Raw genomic sequence first — 19,250 nt, forward strand, 5'->3', positions numbered from 1 at the left:
TGAGAACACATCTCTTCAGATAATCTTTACTCTCCCCACTTTAAATCCCCCAACTGCCACATCAACTCTTCTGATTCTCCTAAGAACATACTATTGCCAATAACGTCCTTCTTTCAACAATGTAAGAAAAGGGTACCTGAAAGAGAACTCCCCCCCCAAAAGGGGAAAAAAACATTGCCTTGCATAATTACCAATCCAAGAACAAGATGACACATCAGGAGGTCCAAAACAATTCAGTTTATTGGCTTCCTTTACATTGGTGTAGGGACCAGTGGACTCCAGTCCACAGGGTAAATACCACTGCCTCCCTGGACTTCTTTTTACATCTTCTGAAACTTCTCACCCCTCCCCAGTTCCTCCCCAGAAGTAGGCTTCCTCACCTCTGGCATCATTCTGGATGGTCTGGGGAGTTTTGTATCTGTAATTTAGTAAAATGCCTTTATACCCAAAGACTGTAAGTTCATTGAGGGCTAGGATCAGTCCCTTTAACCCATTTGTCAATTAGTCAATTGTATTCATTGAGTGCTTACTGTGTGCAGAGAGCATTATACTAAGTGCTTGGGAGAGTAAAATATAATAACATGAGACATATTCTCTGCCCACAACAAGTTTCTGTTCCCCCCAAACACTTTGTACAGTGATCTGCTTTTGATTGATGTATTGATTAATTATGATCTATTATGAGAAACTGTCCAGTTTCCATGTTCTCCCCATCCCTCTTTCCCAAAGATAATTAAGAGCTATTCATAGGTCATGGTCTCCTGTCCTGTTCGCCTTTTGTCTCCCAGGTGATGGAGCTGGCTGCAGGCAGTGATGGCTTCCCAAATGTTTTCTCAGTCCCAGGATTCAAAACCAAACCAGCTTTTCCATTGCTTATTTCCGCTCCAGTGGTCGCTGCTTCTAAATGGGGCTTCTCACTGGGCTCTTCTTGGCTTTCTTTTTGTGCCAGAGCTTCATGACGAGTCGGTGCAGTAGTCCCCATGCCAGATGTCTGCCTGACAGGCACATGGTGTGGTGTTTCATTTCCAAACAGAGATGAAGACTCTTGAAAGCATTTTGCTGCAGCTCTCCCTGGGAATGAGATTCCAGGCACCAGAAAGGATTTTAAAATCAGGTCACATGTGTTGGGAACATGAACAGAGACATCTATGACTTTTTATATCTGCTTTTTGAGGTTTTTCCTGGAAATAGCATGCAGAAGCAGCAGGCACAGAGAACTTTGGCAGAAGAGAAACTTTCCTATTTCTTTTCAGCAAATTACTCCTGGATGTATACTTGGATAAACTCAAAACAAAAGCTAGCTGCCAACTTGGCCTTAGGTTTTTGATTTAAAAAAATGCATTATAAAAGTGACTGCTGCAGTGTTTGTTACATCAAACTCTAATCCAAGAACTCCATCTGAAGAAGAGTGACTGTGATTTTCCAGTATTGCTCCATGGGTAGAAGGAATAATTTCACCTGCAGTTCAGGTGAGGCTTTCTCTAGAGTGGGATGTCCCACAACCAAGAGTAACCTTACACATCAGGAAGAAGGGAGAATGGATACTTGGAAGTTGGATGTGAAAATAGAAATTAGCAGCGAGAGCTCCAAACTCCATTCTTGGAAAAAAAAATTCACATGATCTTTCCATGATTGACAAAGGGTTAATACTTCTCATTTATAGATTTATCTGGAAGCAGAATCGCCTAATGGAAAAAGCACAGTCTTTGGAGTCTGGGGACCTGGATTCTAATCCAGGTTCCACCACTTGCCTGCTGTGTGACCTTGGACAAGTCATTTAACTTCTCCTGCCTCTGTTTCCTGATCTTTAAAATGGCTAATGAATGCCTGCTTTTCCTCCCCCTTAGATTGTGCTTAGGTGCTTAAGAAATACCATTATTATTAGTGTTGCTTTATTTATTGATGTATTACTTTTTCGCATTTCCTCTGAATGACAACCCTCCTTAACTCCCTGATGATTTTCTCAGGATTGACTCAAATGGGACTCACCAACACCATAGGTGGCCAGATGGTCTAAACATTAACATTCCCTATATGATTCACTCTGTCTTCCCAAAATAGAAATCATTGCCCACAAGAGTATTTATGCATAGAAAAGACTGATCTAGCAAGGACTAGCACATGCACCCGCATTAGGAGAAATTGGAGAGGAGGAGGGGAGGAGGAAGAAGAAAGATAGTGAGATTCTCATATATAAAGAAATGACAGCAATTTCCACCTTAACCTCGTCAGATCTGGTTGCTAAGTTACCATGACACACCATCGTGTGTGTGCTTTGCAGCTTTCGTTCTCTTGACAGTTTGATTAATTCTCCAGAGTGCAAAATCTGCACATCAAATGTTTAAAAATTACACACACACTCATGCATTCAGTTATTGCCTATGATTTATAAAGTCTGTTTTATAATTAAACTGACACATGTAGGTGGCAACCTAAAACCACTCCGCAGTCTGGGATATTATGTATTATCATCTGATGCTCCTCGAAGAGTTTCCTCTGTGATATCCTGCTCCTCTCATTCTTGATAGCATACATCCTCTTTATTAATAAGTGTATTTAACCCTCAGCTCTGTGCCTAACACGTGTGAAGAAATGGGGAATATGTTGCTTAAACAATTCAGCATTTCAGTTTCTTCCTCTTTAGCAGCACGATCTCTTTGTAATGGAGTTCGAAGGTCTCTACAAATATTACTGTAAACTGGCCAGTTGGCAGGAAGAGGGTTGTTGGATCTGTCTGTACAGAAATACGTCAATGTCAGCTGCCTAAACCAAGTTCACCTCAAATATGTTGGTACATTACAATTTCCCCTTCTGAGCTGTTTAGCTCCTTTTTTTTTGGTATTTGTTAAGTGCTTCGTGAGTGCTAGGCACTGTACTAAACACTGGAGTAGATACAAGCTAATCAGGTTGGACACAGTCCATTACAGATGAGGTAATTGAAGTACAGAGTAGCTAAGTGACTTGCCCAAGGTTACACAGCAAGCAATCAGCAGAGCAAGGAAAAGTGAAATTCTTGATTGTTAAATGGGCCCACACTTTGAGGTGCAGAGGGAAAAATATTTTAGACTTCTAGGCAGTAAGTTCATTGTGGACAAGGAACGTGTCTACCAACTCTGCTATATTGTACTCTCCAGTCAATCAAATGATGAAGCAATCGAATTTTTGGGTGCTTATGGTATGCAGAGCACTGTAGTAAGTGCTTGGGAGAGAAAAATTTTGAGCTCAAACACTTGCTACTGTGCTCTGCACAGAGTAAGTGCTCAATAAACACGATTGATTTTGGAAACATCATCATTATAAGACTCTCATTCCTCCACTTCAAATCAAGACCAAAGTACATTTCTGATGAGATTGAAATATCTGAAATATCTGAAATGTTTTCACTCCTCAGCTGTACTGTTTTTGATGGCAACTGTAGAGGTGTTCTGTACCCTGGAGGAAACTGCACTTTTGGTGGATACACTGTATGTACTTTTGGAAGGACTGCATGAGTCTTGGGGAGGAAAATTGCGCTCTAGGATGAAAGCTATCATTATGATTGAATGTGCATAATCTTTCCCAGGCTCAGTTGCTCCTTTGTAAACTTGGACCATTTCCACAGGCCTGAAGTAACTCTCTGGAGACTTGAACAAGAACTTTTCTGTTGAGTCTTTCAAAGGGGAATGAAGAAAAGGGTATAATCACCCCAACTTCCTTTCATCACCATGAGCTGAGCAGGTACTGATTCTTGTGATTTATTCCACAAGAGCTTTATTGAATTTTTTCAATTTGAAAAGAAGAGCAGGAAAAAAAAAATCTTCGGCCCTTGACTATGCCAGATCTCATTTCCCCAAATCTAAGTGATAAGTTGAATGGAAGCAGGGCTTAGACTTTTCTTCTGATTTATTCTGTCACGAAATGCCCAGACCCTACTGCCAAAGGGAGAAGCCAGCACACTAAAATGAAATCTTTTTAAAAGTCCCACTCAGCTTCAATGAACTCCATTTGTGTCCTCTCCTCTATTCTTCTATGAGTCGTCACATTGCTTCCCTGTCCTTTTGTGATTCTTGCAAATCACAGAACCAATCCACAATCCAAGCCGTTGTTTACTCCCTAAATCATTTTTATAAATGTTTCCGCACACGTGACATCAAGGAGAAAACACAGGAAAGATGAAACATAGAGCAGCAAATTATTTTATGTAACAAAAAACTTCCCACCCTGTAGTCATGAGGCAGCTCTCTGTTTTTCCCCTCACAGTTCTTTAAAGAAGAAAATATTGTCCCTACCAGATTATCAGTATGTTATTCAATTACATGAATGTATTAACATCTTGCAATTTTCTCAATATCCTTTTCTTCTCCAAGATAAAGTGGCCCATCAAGTGCAGAAAGATCCGTAAAAGAACAGGGAATGCTATTTGATGACTCCAAAAAGAATAAAGAAAGAACACAAGTGGAGTTCACTGAAACTGAGCTGAGCTCTAAGAAGATTTTATTTTATTTTTGTGGTTCTTCATCTTGTGTGTGCACGTGTGCACACACACACACACGCTCTCACATTTATACACAGTACCTTAGAGGCAGGACAACACAATCATATATGGCTTTGTCCATGGCTCATTGAGTTCCTCATTTTAACCATCAATAAACTGCAGATACCTTGTCATTTGGGGTGGCACGAAGTTGAAAAAAGAAGAGAAAAGGACTGAAATATTTTGGGAAAGTTACTCAATCAATATTCAATGTGATGGTTTTTACAATGGACCACAGTCTTTCAAATTTATTTGGAACCATAGCTTGTACATAAATTTGAAACTAGAAGAAATGAAAAATTTGGTATACCTTAATCAGATGCAGCCATGACAATGCACAAGACCCATAATACCAATTCTCCTCATGCCATAACCCTGAAATATTACAAAGTTCCAATTTTACCTGTGGAACATTCAAGGAGGCTGAATTTCAAAGGCTCATCAATCAACAGAAGCAGCATAAGAAACCCATGCCCTAGTGGATCGAGCTCAGGCATAGGAGTCAGAAGGATCTGGATTCTAATCCCCACTCTGCCACTTGTCTGCTGTGTAACTGTGGGCAAGTCACTTCAATTCTCGGTGCCTCAGTTACCTCATCTGTAAAATGGGGATTAATATCATGAGCTTCTTGTGGTACAGGGACTCTGTCCAACCTGATTAATTTGTTAATCTACCCCAGCTCTTAGTAAATTCCCTGACACATAATAATCACTTAACAAATACCATTAGAAAAACCCAAAAAACAGAATTAATGGTCTTCCTCGTATTAATTAAGTAATTTTTCTGTGCAGAGCATTGTATTAACTGACTGGAGTACAACAGAACAAGTAGAAAAATCCTATCCCTCAAGGGTCTTACAGGATCCCCCTCTAGATTGTAAATTTCTTGTGGGTAGGGGACATGTCTATCAACTCTGTAGTATTGTACTTTCCCAAGTGCTTAGTACAGTATGTACACAGCTTGTCGTACTATATGTACAATAGAATAGATAGGGGAGGGGTGATATAAAAATTCTCAAGAGGTACAGATGTAAGTGCATCTGTGACATGGAAGAAAGGATTTAGGAACTGAGGTCTTAGAGAAGGCCTCTGGTAGGAGATATTGTATTAGGAAGACTTTGAAGAAGGGGAGAGTGTTGTTCTATTGGCTATGTGACAAGAGGAAATTCCAGGCCAGATGGAAGACACAAGCAAGGGATTGAAGGCAAGAAAGATGAGCTGAAGATGCAGTGAACAACTTGGTACTAGAGGAGGGAAGTTTGCAGATTGGGTTCAAGTAGCATGGCTGGGTGGATAGAGCTCGGGCCTAGGGATTGGAAGGACCTGGGTTCTAATCCTGGATCCTCAACTTGTCTGCTGTGTGACCTCTGGGCAAGGCACTTCACTTCTCTGGGCCTCAGTTCCCTCATCTGTAAAATGGGGATTAAGTCTGTGAGCCCCACATGGGGACAAGGGCTATGTCAATCCTGATTAGCTTGTATCTACCCCAGTGCTTCCTGGAACTGTACTAATAATAATAATGTTGGTATTTGTTAAGCGCTTACTATATGAAGAGCACTGTTCTAAGCGCTGGGGTAGACACAAGGGAATCAGGTTGTCCCACGTGGGGCTCACAGTCTTAATCCCCATTTTACAGATGAGGTAACTGAGGCACAGAGAAGTTAAGTGACTTGCCCACAGTCACACAGCTGACAAGTGGCAAAGTACTGGGATCTTCTATTAGGCTTTCCATTAGGCTTAAATAGTAGCTCCCAAACCTGTGGATGGAAGGAAGAAAGCGAAACACATGGGCAAGTGAGGAATTTTTGGAGCCTCAGATAAACTGGGAGAAGCTGTCTTTACGTCAGTGAGTTGGGAACCTGGGAAATGGCTTCAAGTATTTAGATTAGTAGGTGCCTAATAAATGCTGCATCATCAGGATGTTGATCCTGATGCTGTGATCATAGTATGCATAATTAAGTCACAGTAAGGAATGCATTTGTTTTTAGAATGTATTTTAGTTATAATGAGATTTTCCACCTGCTTTTAAAATCTACCCCCTCTACCTGTTCCTTTAACCCCAACCCATCTTCTAAAAACACTTGATCTCATCCTTTCCCCTTCCCTAAACACTATCACTCCCTGATGGTTCCATTCCCACAGCTTTTAAGCATGCTTAGTTTATCTCATACTAAGAAAAAAGCTTCCCTTTATCTCTCTAGGCCCTCCAGCTATCACCTCATTTTCCTGCTCCTATTTCTGTCCCAACTCCTAGAATGGGTTGCCTATACATGCTGCCTCCACTTCCCCACTTCCAGCTTCCTTCCAGATCTACTTCTTGTCCTTCCACCTGAAATGTGGCAAGCAAGATCCCTGAAGTCCTATGTTTTCATCCATGTTGGAAGCAGTACCTCCTTTAGAACAGTTTGGGGACAACCTGCAACCATCCCTGAATGCCTGAAGGAGTTGGACAGCATAGCAGCGGGACCGAAAGTGGTGGTGTCAGTGTAGTGGCATCGTAACAGCTGGGCTCCCTCTAATCTACTGCTGCTGGCACCATCTGATCTGATCTCTGCTCTCTCCTGTAGGCCTCCCTGCCACTATTAAGAACATGTCCTGGGGAGCAGCTAAGTTTGTGTATGTATGTTATATGGGTGGAAGAGTGTGTGCACAAATTTGTGTTTGTCTCTTTTTCTGTTTCTGCCACTTCATGTCATTCTCTGTTTCAGCCCTTCTCTCTCTGTCTCTTAGTGTCTGTGTTGCTCTTTCTCTCAGTCTTACTTTCTTCTTTTTGGCTTTCTTTTTTGGAGGTCTGATCCCCCTAAAAACTATGTGCCCTGTTCCATTTTGACCACTGTACTGTGGTCAGGCACAGATTGGACTGCTCCATCTGGGAGCTGCAAGCATCCACCTTCTCTCCACATCAACTTGGTACTCTGGGGGGAACTGGAAGGGACTGAAATATCCCTTGGGGTTCTTTGTTAAATGCCATCAAAAAACAGAGAGTAGACATTGAACCAATTAACCATAGGGTGGCAGCAATCGAAGGATGGGGTAATATCTTTTGATTTAGTGCTCTTGTCAGGAAAAATTAGCTGCTGTTTACAGCAATTAGGATTTTTCCAATTTAATTTCCCTTTTATCTACACAATCACTTTCTCTCTTCTATATGTACTGTATACTATATTATATATTATACATATCCTATATAATACCTATACATACACACTCTCTATATGTATTTATATTCTTGAATTACAGGACTGGCAGTTTCTAGTTATATAGATATATCTATATAGATCAAAACTAATATATTACTATAAGGGGGCCCATTGTTGGGCAAGGATTGTCTCTGGCTGTTGCCAAATTGTACATTCCAGGCACTTAGTACAGTGCTCTGCACACACTAAGTGCTCAATAAATACAATTGAATGAATGAATAACTACTATTACTAGACAAATATGTACTACTACATTAGTATATATACTCATAATAGTATACTATACTAGTACAATGATTTAGGGAAGAATGGAGAAGCCACTCCTTAGCAGTGGTAATTTTGGTTAGAGAAGGATGCCCAGTTCAAGTAGTTTAGATAAGAAATCTTTGGGCAGTACAAGGTGACGAAAGGCAAAACTCAGTTGTATCGGAGAAATGTTCTTCTGCTTATTAACATGGATTGGAGGAGTGTACCTAAAGGGAGTTTCACAATTTCACAACTGTAAATGGCTCAACCATGAAATGAGTGACCCCATAACTAAGCCAAACTGTCCATATTCAAACCTAATGGCAAGGCACTGGATGAGCAGGATTGGCATTTTTCACCAGTGACAAAGAGAAATAAAGCTAATTGATCAGGTTAACTTAAAACAGGGTACCCTGAGAGAAGTGATCCTACTGCCCTGATGAGAGTAGACATCCAGAACATTCTCAAAAAACCCCACAATTCCTTGCACATTCCAGCATCTCCCAACCCTGTAATGCCACGTCATGAAGCACCTGAGAGCTTCCAACCTGGGTGACAAAACTAAGTTTCTTTCCAGCACAATATGTCTGCTAGAAGCTTGTTAATTGAAGATTCATAAGCCGCAGTACTAATTATGAAAGATAGGTTTGTTTCATGTCAAATTCTCTTTTATTCATTTTTTAATCTGTAGCATTAATTTTCTTAAAAAGCTCTATAAGACCACTGTTTGTAAAATTGAAATATGAAGCTTTAGTCTGCTTGGTTCAGCCATAGTGCGTGTTTTCACTCCACATTTTGACTAAGATAACACTAGGGAACTAGGGAAAGCTCTTCCAACAATGTGAGTCTTTCCAAATGCAGCCTCATGAGCATTGGAAGAAATAGTTGGGTGCTTGTGAGTGGTACTTGGCAGGGGTATTACTACATGAGCTTACCTTAATGCAGGGTTTTGTAAGAATGCACCCCCTGCCTCCGTGGTGAATTGGATACATTCTGCCCCGTTCCATGTCAGTGACGAGGAAAGGATTGAAGCATGGGTTGGCTTCATTAAAATTGTACAAAATGTAGCCAGCCTCATTTTCTTAGCACAGCCCCATTCCTTTGGGTTTCTACACCCTTATGCAGACCCTGGGGTTTTCTGGTTACCCTGTGATGCCCTCTCCATTTTCATTCCTTTTTGTTATATTTATTGCTGGAGTGTCAGCAATTGAACCTCACTGCTAGTGCTGCTGCTGTTTCTACCACCCCAACCACTCTGTGCCCTGCAGTAGCTTGAATCTACCCCACTGCTTAGTACTGTGTCTGGCACAAGTAAGCACTTAACAAATAGGAAAGCAGCATGGCTTAGTGTATAGAGCATGGGCCGAGGAGCATAAAGCCATGAGTTCTAATCCCGGCCCTGCCACTTGTCTGCTGTGTGACCCTAGACAAGTCACTTTACTTCTCTGTACCTCAGGTACCACAAAATCAGAAGCTGAGTCTGGACAGCTTGGAGATATAATGAGTCCATTAGATATGACTAGCACTGTACAAAACTTTTGGGAAAGCAAAATACAACATAACTGGTAAACGTTCTCTAACCATAGGGAGCTAACAGTCTAGAGTGGGGATAGACATTAAAATAAATTATAGATATGTACCTAGTTTATGGATATGTACAAAGATTACAAATAGCTTGATGGAGATTGATTGGAAAGCAGTTGAGAGCTCTTAAGGCTGCAGAAGTTTGTCCTCTAATGGGCAACTGTGAAGAGAAGCTGTGTTGTCTAGTGGACAGAGCCAGGGCCTGGGAGTCAAAAGGACCTGGGTTCTAATCCCAGCTCTGCCACTTGTCTGCTGTGTGACTTTGGGCAAATTACTTAACATCTCTGTGCTTCAGTTTCCTCATCTGTAAAATGAGCATTCAATTCCTGATTTTTCTACTTAGATGGTGATCCTCATGTGAGACAAGGACTGAATCCAGCCTAATTAGCTTGTATCTACCCCACTGCTTAGTACAGTGTCTGGCATAAGTCAGTGCTTAACCAATAGGGAAGTAGCATAGCATAGTGTAAAGAACACAGGCCTAGGAGTCAGAAAGCCATGGGTTATTATGTTGGTATTTGTTAAGCGCTTACTATGTGCAGAGCACTGTTCTAAGTGCTGGGGTAGACACAGGGGAATCAGGTTGTCCCACGTGGGGCTCACAGTCTTAATCCCCATTTTACAGATGAGGTAACTGAGGCACAGAGAAGTTAAGTCACTTGCCCACAGTCACACAGCTGACAAGTGGCAGAGCTGGGATTCGAACTCATGAGCCCTGACTCCAAAGCCCGTGCTCTTTCCACTGAGCCACGCTGCTTCTAATACTGGCTCAGCCACTTGTCTTCTGTGTGACCTTAGGTAAGTCACTTCACTTCTCTGTACCTCATTTACGTCATCTGTAAAATGGGGAATTAGACTGTGAGCCCTATGCGGGACAGGGACTGTGCCCAACCTGATTTGCTAGTATCCACCCCAGCACTTAGTACGTTCCTGTCCCACAGTAAGTGCTTCACAAGTACCATTATTATCATTATTAGTTTAGATAATAATAATAAATACCATTTTTAAAAACTGTGCCTTCTTACATTGTGTGTCCCCTGTGGAATTCTACAAGGGAGATATTCACTCAGTCCTAAGTAGGGGTTTTACTTGTCTTTATACCCTTTGGACTGCTTATTCTGTGGTTGATGATATGTGTCTCAGATTGAGAAGCAGCACTGCCTAGTGGATAAAACACAGGTCTGGGAGACAGTGGATTCTAGTCCCACCACTGGCACTTGTCTGGTGTGCAACTTTGGAGAGTCACTTAAATTATCTGTGCCTCATTTTGCTCAACTGCAAAAAATGGGGATTCAATACCTGTTCTCCCTTGTACTTGACTGTAAGCCCCATGTGGGACAGAGACTGTATCCATCCTGAATAACTGGTATTCACCCCAGCACTTAGAACAGTGCTTAACACATAGTAAGCGCTTAACATATACCATAAAAAAAGTTTGACATATACCATAAAAAAAAGAATGAGGTGGGAAATGTAGAGTAGTGGGTATCTTGAAAGGGTCAGTTAACTATTTTGGTTTTGTTATGTTTGACATTCATTAATTTGATTTATGTATTGTTTTTGTTGAGCACCTACATTATGTGGAGCTTTGTGGGAAATTCTTTTTTGATGGAGTTCTAAGCAGCAGAAAAAAGCACAGGGATAATTCAGATAAAAGTATGGCAGGCCTCCAAGGAAGGCTCCGATCTAATAGGAAGCAGTGGGTAGGACAGGAGGAGACAGGAGAACATAATAAAGATAACAACTCACAAACAGTGATGCCCTGTTTCAAATGCTTTGGATTTCACAGCTTCTCAGTTGTAGAACAGACGTAGTTCTAGGTTGTTATTATTTTTTTTTTTTTTGGTCTGAGAGAAAGGGAATCTGGAACACTGTTGTCTGTTCTCTTCTTGTTCTTTGGACCATTGCCTCATCTCACCGTAACTACACCAACAGTCTTGGAGAAGGCCTCTCTGGAAACTTGGAAGCTTGGAGATCCCACTTGCCTCCAATTGGTTTGTAGTTGCTGTTCAAAGCTAATCACCAATTCTAAGTCAGCTTTGGATGCTGCTTGAAAGTGCTGGTTGGTTTTCTCACTATGTGATTTGTTATTTCCTTGGCTTCCTATGTGTTCTTCCTTTCTTCTGGCCAAAATGCTATATGAAACCACCGTTGTCACATGGTATCCAACTCGGCTTTGCATGTTTCAACAGTTTAGATAAGCTGCTGATGTACTGTATGTTCATACAGGTCTGGGTTCTGAACCTTGGGGGATTTGCTCAAGAAGTCCTTTTCTTCCATTTTTCTTTCTTTTGGGCACTAGGTTCAGATGAGTACAAACAAATCATCTTGGCTTCAGGGAGAGAGATGCTTGCTTTCTGCTGATAAAAGATTTGCTACAGAGTGCTTTAGAATCACTAGTTCTGTGACGAAATTATTGCAGTCTTTCCCCCTGGAATGCAATGATTTATAACCTACTGATAGACATGAGTGTTTAACTCTGCTCCCTTTAATTGATTGAACAATTTGCTTTATGCTTTTGTGCTCACACCTGGTCTTGATCAAAGCTGGTTCATATTCTGCTCTTGGCTATTGCCTGCTAACATATTAATGGTTTATTGGCTCCACTGGGCCTATAACGCACCAGAGTTTATGGTATTTAATAAACTGCCATGTCTAAATGCTCTCAGCTTTGATTTTTTTCCTTTTTTTTAAATGATTCCATGATGGAGAGGGTTTTTCTTGTTCTTCAGCTTTGCGTTAAGCAAAAGAGCTTGGAGTAGGCAATAGAGATGGGGTAGTTTTGAAAGCTAAAGTGGAAGTCTGCATTTTAAGAGGGTGTTGAGCGAAACATTGAAAATGAGAAAGGCAAGCAGGCATTAGGTGAGCATCAATCAATCCATTGATTGATGGCATTTATTGAGTGCTTACTGTGTACAGAGCACAGTACTAAGCTCTTGGGAGAGTACAATTCAACGGAGTTGGTAGACAGGTTCCAAGCCCACAAAGAGCTTACACTGTATGATTGGGAGGTGCAGGGTTAGACACACAGTGATAAACACATGCTCTAGTTTCTCATTCTTCTGGTCAGTGCAGACAACTGGATAGGATACTGTATGAATCCTGGGCTATATTCCTTGCTCTGCCACTGAATACGAACATGAACCCCTCCTCTATCCCAGGATGCTCCCTGCCAGCCCAAGTTCAGCATAGCCTCAAACTACTTATCCTCAGGACCCGGTGCAAGATGTGTCTGTGAAAATTTACATTTTATTGACTTTAAGGCCATTATTGCTCTGCTCTCTATATTTTAAAGAATTTAATCATGGAATTTTTTTTGGTTATTTATTGAAGTGAATTTGCAATTGGAGAGCTGAGTAGAGTGCTCTACACAAAGTAAAGACTTAATAACCGCCATGGATTGGAGGTGTGTTGGTAACCACAGCCACTTCAGCTGGTCATATTTATTATCTTCAGCTTCTTTTAGGATCAGATGCTTAGGGATATTCCTGGGGTCCCAGTGTCCTTTTCTTCTAATAGACAAGGTAGGAACAAAATAGGAGCCCATAATAATAACATATCTATAATTTTATTGATCCCTTTGCTTCTCCCCCTTCCCAGCCCCAAAGCACTTATGTACATATCTGTAATTTTATTTATTTGTATTGATGTCTGTCTCTCCCACTCTAGACTGTGTGCTTGTTTTGGGCAGGGAATGTCACTGTTTATTATTGTATTGTATATTCCCAAGCAATTAGTACAGTGTTCTGCACACAGTAAGTGCTCAATAAATATGATTGAATGAATGAATAATAATTATGGGACATGTCAAATGCCTATTATATCCCAAGCACTGTTTTAAGTGCTGGGGTAGATAGAGGTTAATCAGTTTGGACACAGTCCCTGTCCCAAATGGGGCTCATACTCTTATCCCCATTTTACAGGTGAGGTAACTGAGGCACAGGGAAGTGATTTGCCCAAGGTCACGCAGCAGACCTGTGGCAGAGAGGGGATTAGAACTCAGGCTCATGATAGTGTACCCTGATATTGCCCTGTAGTTTTCTGCTACCATCCCCTAACTCTCAGAATCTGCACAGCAGAAAGGACATGGGAAGTAGCAGGGCTCAGCTAGCCAGGTTGGCTCCCCAAGGGGAAGATGCTCAGGCAAGCTATCACTACCCCCTGCAAAAGCCATCTCTCCCAAGCTCTCATGAGCCTTAAACACACAGAATACACAAGTGGTCCTGGTTAAGAACAGGTGACTGATATTTACGTATTTAAAGATCTAACAGTAGCATTAGATTTGCTACAAATCTTGACCCCAAACTAGGAATGATCATCTACCTCTGATTCTAGGACTTATTCTTCACTGACTCCAGTGGTATGTTCCTTGCAAAGCTACAGGGCTGCTCTGTAATTAGTTTCTTGGAGGACCACCTTGCTAGAGATCTTTTTGGGCAGTCCACCTGTCTAATAATAATTATTATTATTGTGGTATTTAAGCATTTCCCATGTGTCAAACTGTCCTAAGCAATGAGGCAGATGCAAAATAATCAGAGCAGATACAGTCCCTGCCCCACGTGGGGCTCACAGTCTAAGTAGGAGGGAGAACAAATCTTGTATCCTCATTTTATAGACAAGGAAACTGAGGTCCATAGCATTAAGTGACTTCTCCAAGATCAAAGAGCATATAAGTGATTGTGCCAGTATTAGAACCCAGATCTTAAGAGGAGTTTGACCTTCTGCATCTATCCCTTTGAATGCTTGGCCCTCCTGGAGTTTAAAACAGCTTTGAGGTTTCTTCCCCACCTTGCTAACCCTTTCCTCCTTTCCCTAATCCTCCTCAGCAAATGTCTGTGGTTGAGGAGTTGCCACGAGGTAATTGACATCTTATCAAAGGAAGCAAGGTCCTGTTTGGCTTCTACTTCACCCTGTGTCTGGCCTGAAGGGGTACAGGGGTTCTTTCTCATTTTTAGTGCTCTGGGAGGGAGGAGAGAATCGAAGTCCCAGTGTTCCTGGGGGATTCTTGATTTCTTCATCTTCATCCTCATTCTCATCTGCCTCCACTCCCCAGATTCACTGTGAAAGGAGGGGGAGTTGGCTTCCTTCTCTCTCTCCCATGCCACTTTCAGACCAGTCCACTTCCCTCATCACTTTCTTTCCCTTCCTTCGAAGCCCATGTCATCAGTGTCTACTACCCATTCCAGATTCTAGTCACAGTTATATACCTCACCCAGGCCCCACCTCCAACTTGTTGAACCATTTCTCACATTCCTTCTCTATTTTTCCAACCCTATGTTCAATACCCACATACATGTTCCTGTTGAACATTCCACTGACTTCTTTTTATCACTCCTCAATTTCACTGTCCACCCTAGTTCATCCTCACACCAACATGGACCCACACTCGATCTCATTAGCCCTAGTCACGGTATAATTTCTACTCTCACCAACTCTGAAATCCCTCCATCCAACCTCAACCTCCTCACTTGCCTTCTCTCCCACACACCTCCTCCCCCAACAGCACTGATGGCAGAAATATCAGGCCAACCTCATCCACTTCAAGTATGTGTGCTTGTGTGTTTTAATTCTGTCCTCTCCTCTGTTGGGCAAAATTATTTCTTCATTCTTATTAATGTCCATGACCACTGCCCTTGCCAGTTGTTCAGACGTTTAACTCCTATCTCAACCTCCCATCCTCCTGCCTCCCCCATATCTTGCCCCTAATGATCTGGCTGCCTACTTTATTGAGAAAATTGAAATTATCAGGTGTGATCTCCCTAAGGTCTCCCTTACTCCTTTACAGTCCCTCCCTCCTCCTTCCCTTTATTCAACTCTGCCATTTCTTCCAACAGTATCTCAAGAGGAGATCTCCTGTTTCCTTTCAAATTCCACCCCCTCCAGCTGGGAATCTGAACCCATCCCTTTACACTTTATCAAAACACTTGCTCCCTCCCTTCACCCCTCCTTTACCACCATTTTCAACTGTTCACTATCTACTGCTTTTAAACATGCCCTTGTTTCCCATATCATAATAAATCCCTCCGTTGACCCCCTGGATGTCTCCAGTTATCACCCCATCTCCCTCCTACCACTCTTCTTCAAACAACTTGCGAGAGTTGTGTGCGCCTGGTATCTCAAGTTGCTCTCCTTCAATTCCATCCTTAACCCCTTCCAATTTGGCTTCTGTCCCCTTCACTCCACAGAAAATACCCTCTCAAAGGTCACAAATGATCTCCTGCTTGACAAACCCAATGGACTCTACTCCATCCTAATCCTCCTCAACCTCTCAGCTGCCTTCTACACTGCTGAGCACTTCCTTTTCCTGGGAACATTATCCAACCTTGGCTTTATTGACAATGTCGTCTCCTGGTTCTCCTTCTATCTCTCTGGCTACTCATTCTCAGTCTCTTTCGTGGGCTTCTCCTCTGCCTCACCCCCTTAACTGTGGGTGTGTCTCAAGATTCAACTCTGGGTCCCCTTCTATTCTCCATCTATACCCATTCCCTTGGAGGACTCATTTGCTCACATGCCTTTAACTACCGCCTCTATGGAGATGATTCCCAAATCTACATCTCCAGCCCTGATCTCTCTCTCTCTCGCAGTTATTCATTTCCTCCTGCTTTATCTACCTAAATGTCCTGCTCTCACCTCAGTTTTAACAGGTCCAAAACAGAACTCTTTATCTTCCCACCAAAACCCTGTCCTCTCCCTGACTTTCCCATCACTGTAGATAGCACCATCATCCTCCCTGTCTCACAGTCTCATAACCTTGGTGTTATCCTTGCCTCAGCTCTCTCATTCAACCCAAATATTCAACCTACCACTAAATCCTGTTGGTTCAGCCTTCACATTGTCACTAAATGCTGCCCTTTCCTCTCCATCCAAACTGCTCTCTTCTATCTAACTAAACTATTCATTCATTCATTCAATAGTATTTATTGAGTGCTTACTATGTGCAGAGCACTGTACTAAGCGCTTGGGATGGACAAGTCGGCAACAGATAGAGACAGTCCCTGCCGTTTGACGGGCTTACAGTCTAATCGGGGGAGACGGACAGACAAGAACAATGGCACTAAACAGCGTCAAGGGGAACAACATCTCGTAAAAACAATGGCAAATAAATAGAATCAAGGCGATGTACAATTCATTAACAAAATAAATAGGGTAACGAAAATATATACAGTTGAGCGGACAAGTACAGTGCTGTGGGGATGGGAAGGGAGAGGTGGAGGAGCAGAGGGAAAAGGGGAAAATGAGGCTTTAGCTGTGGAGAGGTAAAGGGGGGATGGCAGAGGGAGTAGAGGGGGAAGAGGAGCTCAGTCTGGGAACGCCTCTAGGAGGAGGTGATTTTTAAGTAAGGTTTTGAAGAGGGAAAGAGAATCAGTTTGGCGGAGGTGAGGAGGGAGGGCGTTCCAGGACCGCGGGAGGACGTGACCCAGGGGTCGACGGCGGGATAGGCGAGACCGAGGGACGGCGAGGAGGTGGGCGGCAGAGGAGCGGAGCGTGCGGGGTGGGCGGTAGAAAGAGAGAAGGGGGGAGAGGTAGGAAGGGGCAAGGTGATGGAGAGCCTTGAAGCCTAGAGTGAGGAGTTTTTGTTTGGAGCGGAGGTCGATAGGCAACCACTGGAGTTGTTTAAGAAGGGGAGTGACATGTCCAGATCGTTTCTGCAGGAAGATGAGCCGGGCAGCGGAGTGAAGAATAGACCGGAGCGGGGCGAGAGAGGAGGAAGGGAGGTCAGAGAGAAGGCTGACACAGTAGTCTAGCCAGGATATAACGAGAGCCCGTAATAGTAAGGTAGCCGTTTGGGTGGAGAGGAAAGGGCGGATCTTGGCGATATTGTAGAGGTGAAACCGGCAGGTCTTGGTAACGGATAGGATGTGTGGGGTGAACGAGAGGGACGAGTCAAGGATGACACCGAGATTGCGGGCCTGCGGGACGGGAAGGATGGTCGTGCCATCCACGGTGATGGAGAAGTCTGGGAGCGGACCGGGTTTGGGAGGGAAGATGAGGAGCTCAGTCTTGCTCATGTTGAGTTTTAGGTGGCGGGCCGACATCCAGGTGGAGACGTCCCGGAGGCAGGAGGAGATGCGAGCCTGAAGGGAGGGGGAGAGGACAGGGGAGGAGATGTAGATCTGCGTGTCATCTGCGTAGAGATGGTAGTCAAGGCCGTGAGAGCGGATGAGTTTACCGAGGGAGTGAGTGTAAATGGAGAACAGAAGAGGGCCAAGAACTGACCCTTGAGGAACTCCAACAGTTAAAGGATGGGAGGGGGAGGAGGCTCCAGCGTAGGAGACCGAGAATGATCGGCCAGAGAGGTAAGAGGAGAACCAGGAGAGGACAGAGTCCGTGAAGCCAAGGTGAGATATGGTATGGAGGAGGAGGGGATGGTCGACAGTGTCAAAGGCAGCAGAGAGGTCAAGGAGGATCAGAATGGAGTAGGAGCCATTGGATTTGGCAAGAAGGAGGTCATGGGTGACCTTAGAGAGAGCAGTCTCAGTAGAGTGGAGGGGACGGAAGCCAGATTGGAGGGGGTCTAGGAGAGAATGGGAGTTAAGGAATTCTAGGCATCGATTGTAGACGACTCGTTCTAAGATTTTGGAAAGGAAGGGTAGTAGGGAGATAGGACGATAACTGGAGGGGGAAGTGGGGTCAAGAGCGGGTTTTTTTAGGATGGGGGAGACATGGGCATGTTTGAAGGCAGAGGGGAAGGAGCCCTTGGAGATTGAGTGGTTAAAAATAGAAGTTCACCTGTCCAGACACTTGTCAAAACCTAACTTGACTATCTGTTAATCTCCTCACAGACCCCCTGTTTCCAGTCTCTCCCCTCTCCATTTCATACATTGCTTTGATTCCTGTATTATTTTTCTAAAATGTCGTGTTGCATACATCCCCAACTCCTGAAAAATATTAATCACCCACTTTTCTGTACATCAAGCAGAAACTCCTGACCACTGGCTTCAACACATTCAATCAGCAATGTCCTGTCTTCTTCACAGTGTTCTGCATGTAGTAGGCACTTAAGAAATAGAATTGATTGATTGATTGCATGATTGATATTTATTCACTCTCTTCTCCCACTCACTCTTCCTCACACTCATCCCTCCCTCCTCCAACAACAAGCTCATGCTCTTTCTTTTCCCTGGCAATGCCTTCCTCTTCACACCCAGCAGAGCAAAGCTCTCACCATCTTAAAAGCCCTTCTGAAATTAGATCTCCTCTGGGAGGCCTTCTCCAGTTAATGTATCCACTCTTCTGGTATTATCCTCCCAACTATCATGCCGGTACTTTGCAACAACTGTGCACTTGATCACATGCAAATCACCTTTAGCACATTTGAACACACCCTCTTACATAGGCTCTCACCTAAATATCTGTTTTTCTCCTTCTTTCTCCTATTATTAATTTATTATAGTGTTTGTCTCCCCTGCTAGACTGTAAGCTTCTCGGTGGCAGATGACTCTCTCAAGCACCTGGCATGGTGCTCATCACAGAATAAGCACTCAATAAATACTATTGATTGATTGCATACAGTAGGAGCTCAGTAAATTCAATTGAATGATGGATTTGTAAAGAGCAGGGGCTCTGGGTATAGGGCAAAAGGTCAGGAAAGATAAAAGTGAACAAAAAAAGGAGATAGAAACAAAGAGAGAGACTGGGACATAGAAAGGCACAAAAGAGGAGAGGAAGAAGGGAATATAGAAGGGAACATGTTTATCAACTCTGCTA

General features: G+C 43.0%; 1 long non-coding RNA gene across 1 annotated transcript in view; it reads right to left on the bottom strand.

Annotated features, from left to right (window-relative positions):
* Positions 1–218: 218 nt before the first annotated feature.
* Positions 219–19,250, bottom strand: part of LOC114812286 — a 477,687-nt gene continuing 458,655 nt past the window's right edge. The window contains exon 5 of the long non-coding RNA XR_005660006.1: positions 219–1,071. This is a non-coding gene — a long non-coding RNA (uncharacterized LOC114812286). The remainder of the gene's footprint in view (positions 1,072–19,250) is intronic.

Source organism: Ornithorhynchus anatinus, chromosome 5 (assembly GCF_004115215.2).
Source record: "Ornithorhynchus anatinus isolate Pmale09 chromosome 5, mOrnAna1.pri.v4, whole genome shotgun sequence".
Lineage (NCBI taxonomy): Eukaryota > Metazoa > Chordata > Mammalia > Monotremata > Ornithorhynchidae > Ornithorhynchus > Ornithorhynchus anatinus.